This window comes from Oncorhynchus clarkii, chromosome 23, assembly GCF_045791955.1.
Source record: "Oncorhynchus clarkii lewisi isolate Uvic-CL-2024 chromosome 23, UVic_Ocla_1.0, whole genome shotgun sequence".
In the NCBI taxonomy this organism is placed as follows: Eukaryota; Metazoa; Chordata; class Actinopteri; order Salmoniformes; family Salmonidae; genus Oncorhynchus; species Oncorhynchus clarkii.
Window position 1 is genome coordinate 63,138,339 of NC_092169.1, and position 12,027 is coordinate 63,150,365.

Genomic DNA, 12,027 nt, shown 5'->3' on the forward strand with positions numbered 1-12,027 from the left:
CAGACCTTTCCATAATAATTGAGCTCCATAGAAGAAAGCCCTGCCTCCAGCTGCTTAGAAACTCTGCGTCTTGTGAACGTAGCGTACGTGTAGGTATGTACGGCAGGACCAAATCAGAAAGATAGTTAGGAGCAAGCTCATGTAATGCTTTGTAGGTTAGCAGTAAAACCTTGAAATCAGCCCTTGCCTTAACAGGAAGCCAGTGTAGAGAGGCTAGCACTGGAGGAATATGATCACATTGTTTGGTTCTAGTCAAGATTCTAGCAGCAGTGTTTAGCACTAACTGAAGTTTATTTAGTGCTTTATCCGGGTAGCCGGAAAGTAGAGCATTGCAGTTGTCTAACCTAGAAGTGGCAAAAGCAATGAAACATTTTTCTGCAATATGTTTGGACAGAAAGTTTCAGATTTTTGCAATGTTACGTAGATGGAATAAAGCTGTACTTCAAACAGTCTTGATATGTTCGTCAAAAGAGAGATCAGGGTCCAGAGTAACGCCGAGGTCCTTCACAGTTTTATTTGAGACGACTGTACAACCATCAAGATTAATTGTCAGATTCAACAGAAGATCTCTTTGTTTCTTGGGATCTAGAACTAGCATCTCTGTTTTGTCTGAGTTTAAAAGTAGAACATTTGAAGGGACCCAAAGAAGGGCCAAATGTATACAGAATGGTGTCGTCTGCGTAGAGGTGGATCACCAGTAGCAAGAGCGACATCATTGATGTATACAGAGAAGAGAGTCGGCCCGAGAATTGAACCCTGTGGTACCTCCATAGAGACTGCCAGCGGTCCGGACAACAGGCCCTCCGATTTGACACACTGAACTCTATCTGACAAGTAGTTGGTGAACCAGGCGAGGCAGTCATTTGAGAAACCAAGGCTGTTGAGTCTGCTGATAAGAATGCTTTTTTTTACCTTTATTTAACTAGGCAAGTCAGTTAAGAACAAATTCTTATTTTCAATGACGGCCTAGGAACAGTGGGTTAACTGCCTGTTCAGGGGCAGAACGACAGATTTGTACCTTGTCAGCTCAGGGATTCGAACTTGCAACCTTTCGGTTACTAGTCCAACGCTCTAACCACTAGGCTACCCTGAGTCGAAAGCCTTGGCCAGGTCGATGAAGACGGCTGCACAGTATTGTCTTTTATCAGTGGCGGTTATGATATTGTTTAGTACCTTGAGCGTGGCTGAGGTGCACCCCTGACCAGCTCAGAAACCTGATTGCACAGCGGAGAAGGTACGGTGGGATTCGAAATGGTCAGTGATCTGTTAGTTAACTTGGCTTTCGAAGACTTTAGAAAGGCAGGGCGGTATGGATATAGGTCTGTAACAGTTTGGCCGCGGCAGCTTTCCAATCTTTAGGGATCTCGGACGATACGAAAGAGAGGTTGAACAGACTGGTAATAGGGGTTGCAACAATGGCGGCGGTTTAGAAAGAGAGGGTCCAGATATTATGTGTACAGTGACTGCAATTCAAAGGCATCATGTTAATGTTACTACTTATCTTTGGCTGGTGGAGGTCCTGATGAACCACGTCCAGATAAAGCATCATGTTAATGTTACTACTGGTTGGCTGGTGGAGGTCCTGTAGAACCACGTCCAGATAAAGCATCATGTTAATGTTACTACTGGTTGGCTGTTGGAGGTCCTGATGAACCACGTCCAGATAAAGCATCATGTTAATGTTACTACTGGTTGGCTGGTGGAGGTCCTGTAGAACCACGTCCAGATAAAGCATCATGTTAATGTTACTACTGGTTGGCTGGTGGAGGTCCTGATGAACCACATCCAGATAAAGCATCATGTTAATGTTACTACTGGTTGGCTGGTGGAGGTCCTGTAGAACCACGTCCAGATAAAGCATAATGTTAATGTTACTACTGGTTGGCTGGTGGAGGTCCTGTAGAACCACGTCCAGGTAAAGCATCATGTTAATGTTACTACTTATCTTCGGCTGGTGGAGGTCCTGTAGAACCACGTCCAGATAAAGCATCATGTTAATGTTACTACTTATCTTCGGCTGGTGGAGGTCCTGATGAACCATGTCCAGATAAAGCATCATGTTAATGTTACTACTGGTTGGCTGGTGGAGGTCCTGATGAACCACGTCCAGATAAAGCATCATGTTAATGTTACTACTGGTTGGCTGGTGGAGGTCCTGTAGAACCACGTCCAGATAAAGCATCATGTTAATGTTACTACTGGTTGGCTGGTGGAGGTCCTGATGAACCACGTCCAGATAAAGCATCATGTTAATGTTACTACTGGTTGGCTGGTGGAGGTCCTGTAGAACCACGTCCAGATAAAGCATAATGTTAATGTTACTACTGGTTGGCTGGTGGAGGTCCTGTAGAACCACGTCCAGGTAAAGCATCATGTTAATGTTACTACTTATCTTCGGCTGGTGGAGGTCCTGTAGAACCACGTCCAGATAAAGCATCATGTTAATGTTACTACTTATCTTCGGCTGGTGGAGGTCCTGATGAACCATGTCCAGATAAAGCGTCCGAGGGGAAAAAATTGAATGAAAAAAGTTGAGCGAGGGTAAAAAATGTAAATATAAACAGTAATTAAAAAGTACAAACCGTAAAGTTGGCAGGTAGCAAAGTAAGGTTAGCAACAAACCGCACAGCAGCACGTAAACAAGTCTACAAGTTGTGACCGGAAATGACTACAACACTAGAACTACAACACTAGAACTACAACACTAGAACTACAACAATTGAACTAAACTATTATAATTATTGGAACAGTTGAACTAGAACAGTAGATCTAGAACAGTAGATCTAGAACAGTGGAACTAGAACAGTAGAACTAGAACAGTATAACTAGAACAGTAGAACTACAATTAGAAGAGTATATCTGGAACTGTAGAACTACAACTGTAGAACTACAACTGTAGAGTTACAACTAGAACAGTAGATCTAGAACAGTAGAACTATAATTAGAGCAGTAAATATAGAACAGTAGAACTATAATTAGAGCAGTAAATATAGAACAGTAGAACTACAACAGTAGAGTTACAACTAGAACAGTAGATCTAGAACAGTAGAACTAGAACAGTGGAACTAGAACAGTAGAACTAGAACAGTAGAACTACAATTAGAAGAGTATATCTGGAACTGTAGAACTACAACTGTAGAACTACAACTGTAGAGTTACAACTAGAACAGTAGATCTAGAACAGTAGAACTAGAACAGTGGAACTAGAACAGTAGAACTATAATTAGAACAGTATATCTGGAACTGTAGAACTACAACTGTAGAACTACAACAGTAGAGTTACAACTAGAACAGTAGATCTAGAACAGTGGAACTAGAACAGTAGAACTAGAACAGTAGAACTACAATTAGAACAGTATATCTGGAACCGTAGAACTACAACTGTAGGACTACAACAGTAGAGCTACAATTAGAACAGTAAATATAGAACAGTACATCTAGAACAGTGGGACTAGAACAGTGGAACTAGAACAATGGAACTAGAACAGTATAACTAGAACAGTAGAACTACAATTAGAACAGTATATCTGGAACCGTAGAACTACAACTGTAGGACTACAACAGTAGAGCTACAATTAGAACAGTACATCTAGAACAGTGGAACTAGAACAGTGGAACTAGAACAGTGGAACTATAACAGTATAACTAGAACAGTAGAACTACAATTAGAACAGTATATCTGGAACCGTAGAACTACAACTGTAGGACTACAACAGTAGAGCTACAATTAGAACAGTAAATATAGAACAGTACATCTAGAACAGTGGAACTAGAACAATGGAACTAGAACAGTAGAACTAGAACAATAGAACTACAATTACAACAGTACATCTGGAACTGTAGATCTAGAACAGTAGAACTAGAACAGTAGAATTAGAACACTAGAACTCCCTGGTCAAGTCATCATGATGATACAGCTATAAGGACAGACTAGACAGTGCTTCCTCTAGCTGCCTTTGACAGCAATACTGTAAATTTACAGCACCAGTCAAAAGTTTGTACATATTCATTCCAGGGTTTTTTTTCCTATTTTCTACATTGTAGAATATTAATGAATACGTCAAAACAATGAAATGACACATTTTGAATCATGTAGTAATCAAAAAAGTGTTGATGTCTTCATTAATATTCTACAATGTAGAAAATAGTCAAAATAAAGAAAAACCCTGGAATGAGTAGATGTGTCTGAACTTTTGACTGGTCCTGAATGTGTTCATGTTTGACTGTGCTTTGGCACCCTGGGATGAGTAGATGTGTCTGAACTCTTGACTGGTCCTGAATGTGTTCATGTTTGACTGTGCTTTGGCACCCTGGGATGAGTAGATGTGTCTGAACTTTTGACTGGTCCTGAATGTGTTCATGTTTGACTGTGCTTTGGCACCCTGGGATGAGTAGATGTGTCTGAACTTTTGACTGGTCCTGAATGTGTTCATGTTTGACTGTGCTTTGGCACCCTGGGATGAGTAGATGTGTCTGAACTCTTGACTGGTCCTGAATGTGTTCATGTTTGACTGTGCTTTGGCACCCTGGGATGAGTAGATGTGTCTGAACTCTTGACCCTTCCTGAATGTGTTCATGTTTGACTGTGCTTTGGCACCCTGGAATGAGTAGATGTGTCCAAACTGTTTGAATGTGTGTTGGTGCAAGCGTCAACATATGTAGGACTCATTACCTCTCACAGTGGAACCAGCAGATGGAAAGGAGATTGGAGAGATTAATCTGTGACTCAGCAGGACAGAACCACACACACACACACACGCACACACATACACACACATACACACATATACATACACACACACTTATAGCTAACATGGTGGTGGTGTAATAATACAACTTAGTTACTGGATGGTAATAATTAGCAAACACGTTGGGCCCCAGCTATGGAAACACGTCAATACCCCAAACACTGTGGAGAGATGAGAGGGGGGAAGAGAGGGGGGGGGGGGGGGGGAGAGAGAGAGAGGGAGGGGAGCGGAGAGAGGGGGGAGAGAGAGGGGGGAAGAGAGAGAGGGGAAGAGAGAGAGGGGGGGGGCGGGGGGAGCGGAGAGAGAGAGGGGGAGGAGAGAGAGGGGGAGGAGGAGAGAGGAGGGGGGGAGAGTGAAACAGAGGGGGGGAGAGTGAAACAGAGGGGGAGGGGGGAGAGAAAGAGAGGGGGGAGAGAAAGAGAGGGGAGAGAGAGGGGGGGAGAGAGAGAGGGGGGAGAGGGGGGAAGAGAGAGAGAGAGAGGGGGGGAGCGGAGAGAGGGAGAGGAGAGAGAGGGGGGGCGGAGAGAGAGAGGGAGAGAGAGAGAGAGAGAGAGGGGAGGGATAGAGAACACATAGAACAGAGTAGGGCCATCTGGCCTCTGCTATGGCAACATGTCTACACCCCAATCACTGGGGAGAGAGAGAGGGGGGGAGAGAGAGAGAGAGAGAGGGGGAGGGGAGAGAGAGAGGGGGGGGGGAGAGAGAGGGGTGGAGAGAGGGGGAAGAGAGAGAGAGGGGTGGGGAGAGAGGGGGGGAGAGAGTGAGAGAGTGAGAGACAGAGAGAGAGAGCGAGGGGGGAAAGAGAGAGGGGGGAGCGGAGAGAGGGAGGGGAGAGAGAGAGGGGGAGAGTGAGAGAGAGAGAGAGGGGGGGAGCGGAGAGAGAGAGAGAGAGGGGGGAGAGAGAGGGGGGGAGAGAGAGGGGGAGCGGAGAGAGAGAGAGGGGGGGAGAGAGAGAGAGAGAGAGTGGGGGGGAGCGGAGAGAGAGAGAGAGAGGGGGGAGAGAGGGGGGAAAGGAGAGAGAGAGAGAGAGAGAGAGAGAGAGAACACATAGAACAGAGTAGGGCCATCTGGCCTCTGCTATGGAAACATGTCTATACCCCAAACACTGTGGAGAGATGAGAGGGGAGAGAGAGAGAGGGGGAGAGAGAGAGAGAGAAGGGGGAGAGAGAGAGAGAGAGAGAGGGGGGAGAGTGAAACAGAGGGGGAGGGGGGAGAGAAAGAGAGGGGGGGGGGAGAAAGAGAGGGGGGGAGAGGTGGGAAGAGAGAGAGGGGGGAGGGGGGAAGAGAGAGAGAGGGGGGAGCGGAGAGAGGGAGAGGAGAGGGGGGGGGGCGGAGAGAGAGAGAGCGAGAGGGGGGAAAGGGAGAGAGAGAGAGAGAGAGAGTAAGAGACAGAGAGAGAGAGACAGAGAGAGAGAGGGGAGGGGGAGAGAACACGTAGAACAGAGTAGGGCCATCTGGCCTCTGCTATGACAACATGTCTACACCCCAAACACTGTGGAGAGGGGAGAGAGAGAGGGGGGAGAGTGAAACAGAGGGGGAGGGGGGAGAGAAAGAGAGGGGAGGGAGATAGAGGAGGGAGAGAGAGGGGGGGGGTTAATTTTGATAAACTCCCATTGGGTGAAATACCACAGTGTGGAATCACAACAGCAAGATTTGTGACCTGTTGCCACAAGAAAAGGGCAACCTGTGAAGAACAAACACCATTGTAAATACAACCCATATTTATGTTTATTTATTTTCCCTTTTGTACTTTAACTATTTGCACATTTGAAATGTCTATTCCTTTGAAACGTTTTTGATTGAATATTTAACTTTAGTTTATTATCTATTTCACTTGCTTTAGCAATGTTAACATATGTTTCCCATGCCAATAAAGCCCTTTTCATTGAATTGAATTGAACTGAGAGACAGAGAGAATTGGTACAAAATATATAGAGTACTGTACACACTACAGTTACTTACAGTGCATTCGAAAAGTATTCAGAGCCCTTGACTTTTTCCATATTTTGTACGTTACAGCCTTATTCTAAAATGTATTAAATATGTTTTTCCCCTTGTCAATCTACACACAATACCCCATAATGACATCATAATACCCCATAATGACATCACAATACCCCATAATGACAAAGCAAAAACAGGTTTTTAGACAAATTTATGAGATTTTTTTTTTGAGGGATGACAGTTTGTTTTCATGAGCTTGGCCTTATTTCTATTACAACATGTTGGGTGACTGTCATTCATATTCCATTCAGCCAGTTCAATGTAACAGTGATAGGTTTAGGTGACTGGCATTCATATTCCATTCACCCAGTTCAATGTAACAGTGATAGGTTTAGGTGACTGTCATTCATATTCCATTCACCCAGTTCAATGTAACAGTGATAGGTTTAGGTGACTGTCATTCATATTCCATTCACCCAGTTCAATGTAACAGTGATAGGTTTAGGTGACTGTCATTCATATTCACCCAGTTCAATGTAACAGTGATAGGTTTAGGTGACTGTCATTCATATTCCATTCACCCAGTTCAATGTAACAGTGATAGGTTTAGGTGACTGTCATTCATATTCCATTCACCCAGTTCAATGTAACAGTGATAGGTTTAGGTGACTGTCATTCATATTCCATTCAGCCAGTTCAATGTAACAGTGATAGGTTTAGGTTACTGTCATTCATATTCCATTCACCCAGCTCAATGTAACAGTGATAGGTTTAGGTTACTGTCATTCATATTCACCCAGTTCAATGTAACAGGGATAGGTTTAGGTGACTGTCATTCATATTCCATTCACCCAGTTCAATGTAACAGTGATAGGTTTAGGTGACTGTCATTCATATTCCATTCACCCAGTTCAATGTAACAGTGATAGGTTTAGGTGACTGTCATTCATATTCACCCAGTTCAATGTAACAGTGATAGGTTTAGGTGACTGTCATTCATATTCCATTCACCCAGTTCAATGTAACAGTGATAGGTTTAGGTGACTGTCATTCATATTCCATTCACCCAGTTCAATGTAACAGTGATAGGTTTAGGTGACTGTCATTCATATTCCATTCAGCCAGTTCAATGTAACAGTGATAGGTTTAGGTTACTGTCATTCATATTCCATTCACCCAGCTCAATGTAACAGTGATAGGTTTAGGTTACTGTCATTCATATTCACCCAGTTCAATGTAACAGGGATAGGTTTAGGTGACTGTCATTCATATTCACCCAGTTCAATGTAACAGTGATAGGTTTAGGTGACTGTCATTCATATTCCATTCACCCAGTTCAATGTAACAGTGATAGGTTTAGGTGACTGTCATTCATATTCCATTCAGCCAGTTCAATGTAACAGTGATAGGTTTAGGTTACTGTCATTCATATTCCATTCACCCAGCTCAATGTAACAGTGATAGGTTTAGGTTACTGTCATTCATATTCACCCAGTTCAATGTAACAGGGATAGGTTTAGGTGACTGTCATTCATATTCACCCAGTTCAATGTAACAGTGATAGGTTTAGGTGACTGTCATTCATATTCCATTCACCCAGTTCAATGTAACAGTGATAGGTTTAGGTGACTGGCATTCATATTCCATTCACCCAGTTCAATGTAACAGTGATAGGTTTAGGTGACTGTCATTCATATTCCATTCACCCAGTTCAATGTAACAGTGATAGGTTTAGGTGACTGTCATTCATATTCCATTCACCCAGTTCAATGTAACAGTGATAGGTTTAGGTGACTGTCATTCATATTCACCCAGTTCAATGTAACAGTGATAGGTTTAGGTGACTGTCATTCATATTCCATTCACCCAGTTCAATGTAACAGTGATAGGTTTAGGTGACTGTCATTCATATTCCATTCACCCAGTTCAATGTAACAGTGATAGGTTTAGGTGACTGTCATTCATATTCCATTCAGCCAGTTCAATGTAACAGTGATAGGTTTAGGTTACTGTCATTCATATTCCATTCACCCAGCTCAATGTAACAGTGATAGGTTTAGGTTACTGTCATTCATATTCACCCAGTTCAATGTAACAGGGATAGGTTTAGGTGACTGTCATTCATATTCCATTCACCCAGTTCAATGTAACAGTGATAGGTTTAGGTGACTGTCATTCATATTCCATTCACCCAGTTCAATGTAACAGTGATAGGTTTAGGTTACTGTCATTCATATTCACCCAGTTCAATGTAACAGGGATAGGTTTAGGTGACTGTCATTCATATTCACCCAGTTCAATGTAACAGTGATAGGTTTAGGTGACTGTCATTCATATTCCATTCACCCAGTTCAATGTAACAGTGATAGGTTTAGGTTACTGTCATTCATATTCCATTCACCCAGCTCAATGTAACAGTGATAGGTTTAGGTTACTGTCATTCATATTCCATTCACCCAGCTCAATGTAACAGTGATAGGTTTAGGTTACTGTCATTCATATTCCATTCACCCAGTTCAATGTAACAGTGATAGGTTTAGGTTACTGTCATTCATATTCCATTCACCCAGTTCAATGTAACAGTGACAGGTTCAGGCTATGACATGATACTCAAATGTTCCCTATACCCATCATGAAGTTGCTACAACCTAGTGAGAGAGAGAGAGGAGCCTCAGTGTGTTCTGGGAGATGAGATGTTGTTTTACCCAGAAGTCTCCTCCATAATAATCTGAGCATGAAGGGTCTCACACACACACACACACTTTTTCCATATCCCCAGTAGGGTTTCTCTCTGGGAGATATGCAGCTCTACTTAACGCCAGACAGACAGGTAAAATATGGTTCCTGTCTCACACACACACACACACACACACACACACACACACACACACACACACACACACACACACACACACACACACATTACTCTCTCTCTCTCTCTCTCTTGCATTGTAACGCTTAACTGATGTGGGATGTTACTGTGGATCTATCTGACAAGGATTCCGAGGAGAAGTTGGGACGTTAAAACAGGACACTGAGGAGGAGTTGGGACGTCAGGACACTGAGGAGGAGTTGGGACATTAAAACAGGACACTGAGGAGGAGTTGGGACATTAAAACAGGACACCGAGGAGGAGTTGGGCCATTTGATGCAGGTAGGTCCAATGTTAGTTTGTTAGTTTGTAACATTTCTCTGCTGTTCGTGTCACTGTTTCTATAAGCAACAGAGACCATTAAAAATGTTATTTATCAGTCTATAGTGCATTCGGAAAGTATTCTGACCCCTTGACCTTTTTCATATTTTGTACGTTACAGCCTTATTCGAAAATGTATTAAATCGTTTTTCCCCTCATCAATCTACACACAATACCCCATAATGACATCACAATACCCCATAATGACATCATAATACCACATAATGACATCATAATACCCCATAATGACATCATAATACCCCATAATGACAAAGCAAAAACAGGTTTTTATACATTTTTGCAAATGTATACAATAAAAAAAGATGCAATATCACATTTACATAAATATTTAGACCCTTTACTCAGTACTTTGTTAAAGCACCTTTGGCAGCGATTACAGCCTCGAGTCTTCTTCACTGTAGGTCTGTAGCAGTTTGGGTCTAGAGTTTCTCCCCCTTTGAAGAGGGGGATAACCGTGGCAGCTTTCCAATCTTTGGGGCTCTCAGACGACACAGAAGAGAGGTTGAACAGGCTAGTAATAGGGGTTGCAACAATTTTGGCAGATCATTTTAGAAAGAGAGGGTCTATGAATGAAGGTTTACAGCGTAGGAACACACAGGTCGAGAGATCTGCATCTAGCTGACCTAGGGTTTTATCATTTGTCCAACAGTTGCAAGCAAGAGTTTCTATTGGACAAATTCAGGTATGTTTATCCCCGTTTCGCTCCATTTGCTTCTGTTTAATAAGAAACGTTTTTCAACAGAATTGGCAGAATGAATACACCCCTGGTCACGCGTAAACACAGTTCACTTTCATAGCAGCCACGTTTTATTCCTTCTCACATCTATGCGCTCTCCTTCTCTCACCTTTTCCCTTCGCTTATGGACTTCAATGCACAACACATCAGCTGTATGTGAAAAAACCTTTCTAGGCCAAACGATCTCATAGCCGCTACACACAGCATTGTCACCATATTACCTAAAGTAACGTCATATTTAACAGAAAGTTGTCATAATTACTGCCTGCGGTCCAAACACTTAACAGACACACCCTGTCCACTCAGCCCTCAAATAAGTGGACACTTCTGATGGCGTATCATGATGTGTGACGAGTATACACTTGCAGGGCGAGGGGCGAAGGAGGCAGGAATGATTTTAAATGGACCACCATTGGCCGGAAATTCGTCACTCGTTCGTCCCGCGATGATTGTGTTTTCAGCCACCAGTAACTTGTGGGTGCTTTATATGTGCTACAGTCAATTATGATTGCAAGTCTACATATATTAAATATATAATTATTAATTTACGCCTACTGTATGATAGCTAGCAAATGAATTAGCTAACCAACGTTAGCCTGCCAAGCTGGAAGTTCTGAAGAAGGAAAATGCGTTAGTAGCACAATTTCTAACTTTATGGCATTCATTTTTACTTACACTTGTATGTTGACTTCTCCTTTGATATTATTTTTACGTTTTGGCACTTTTCTTCAATCGTCACAAATTTAATTATGGGGAGTTTCAGGCCCCGGAGTGAACATAATTATACACTCGCACAGCCGACTAAAAACGAGGGCTGATGGCCTTACGTGCAAACTTCCCTTGCTTGGCTAATTATTTGGACCACCCTCCAAGATGGCGACGGGGATACCCCAAGGGAATAAGGCAAGGGTAAGTGGACAAGGGGGTGTCTTTTCAGTGTTTGGACCGCAGCCACTGTGTAAGTCAATGGAAGGGGTTGAGAACCATGAGCCTCCTAGGTTTTGTATTGAATCAATGTACACAGAGGAGGACGGAAGCTAGCTTGTTCAGAAGCCACTCCTGCGTTGTCTTGGCTGTGTGCTTAGGGTCATTGTCCTGTTGGAAGGTGATCCTTCACCCCAGTCTGTGATCCTGAGCGCTCTGGAGCAGGTTTTCATCAAGGTTCTCTCTGTACTTTGCTCTGTTCGTCTTTCCCTTCATGCTGACTAGTCTCCCAGTCCCTGCCGCTGAAAACATCCCCACAGCATGATGCTGCCACCACCATGCTTCACCGTAGGGATGGTGCCTGGTTTCCTCCAGATGTGACGCTTGGCATTCAGGCCAAACAGTTCTTGAGAATCTTGATTCTCATGGTCTGAGTCCATTAGGTTCCTTTTGGCAAACTC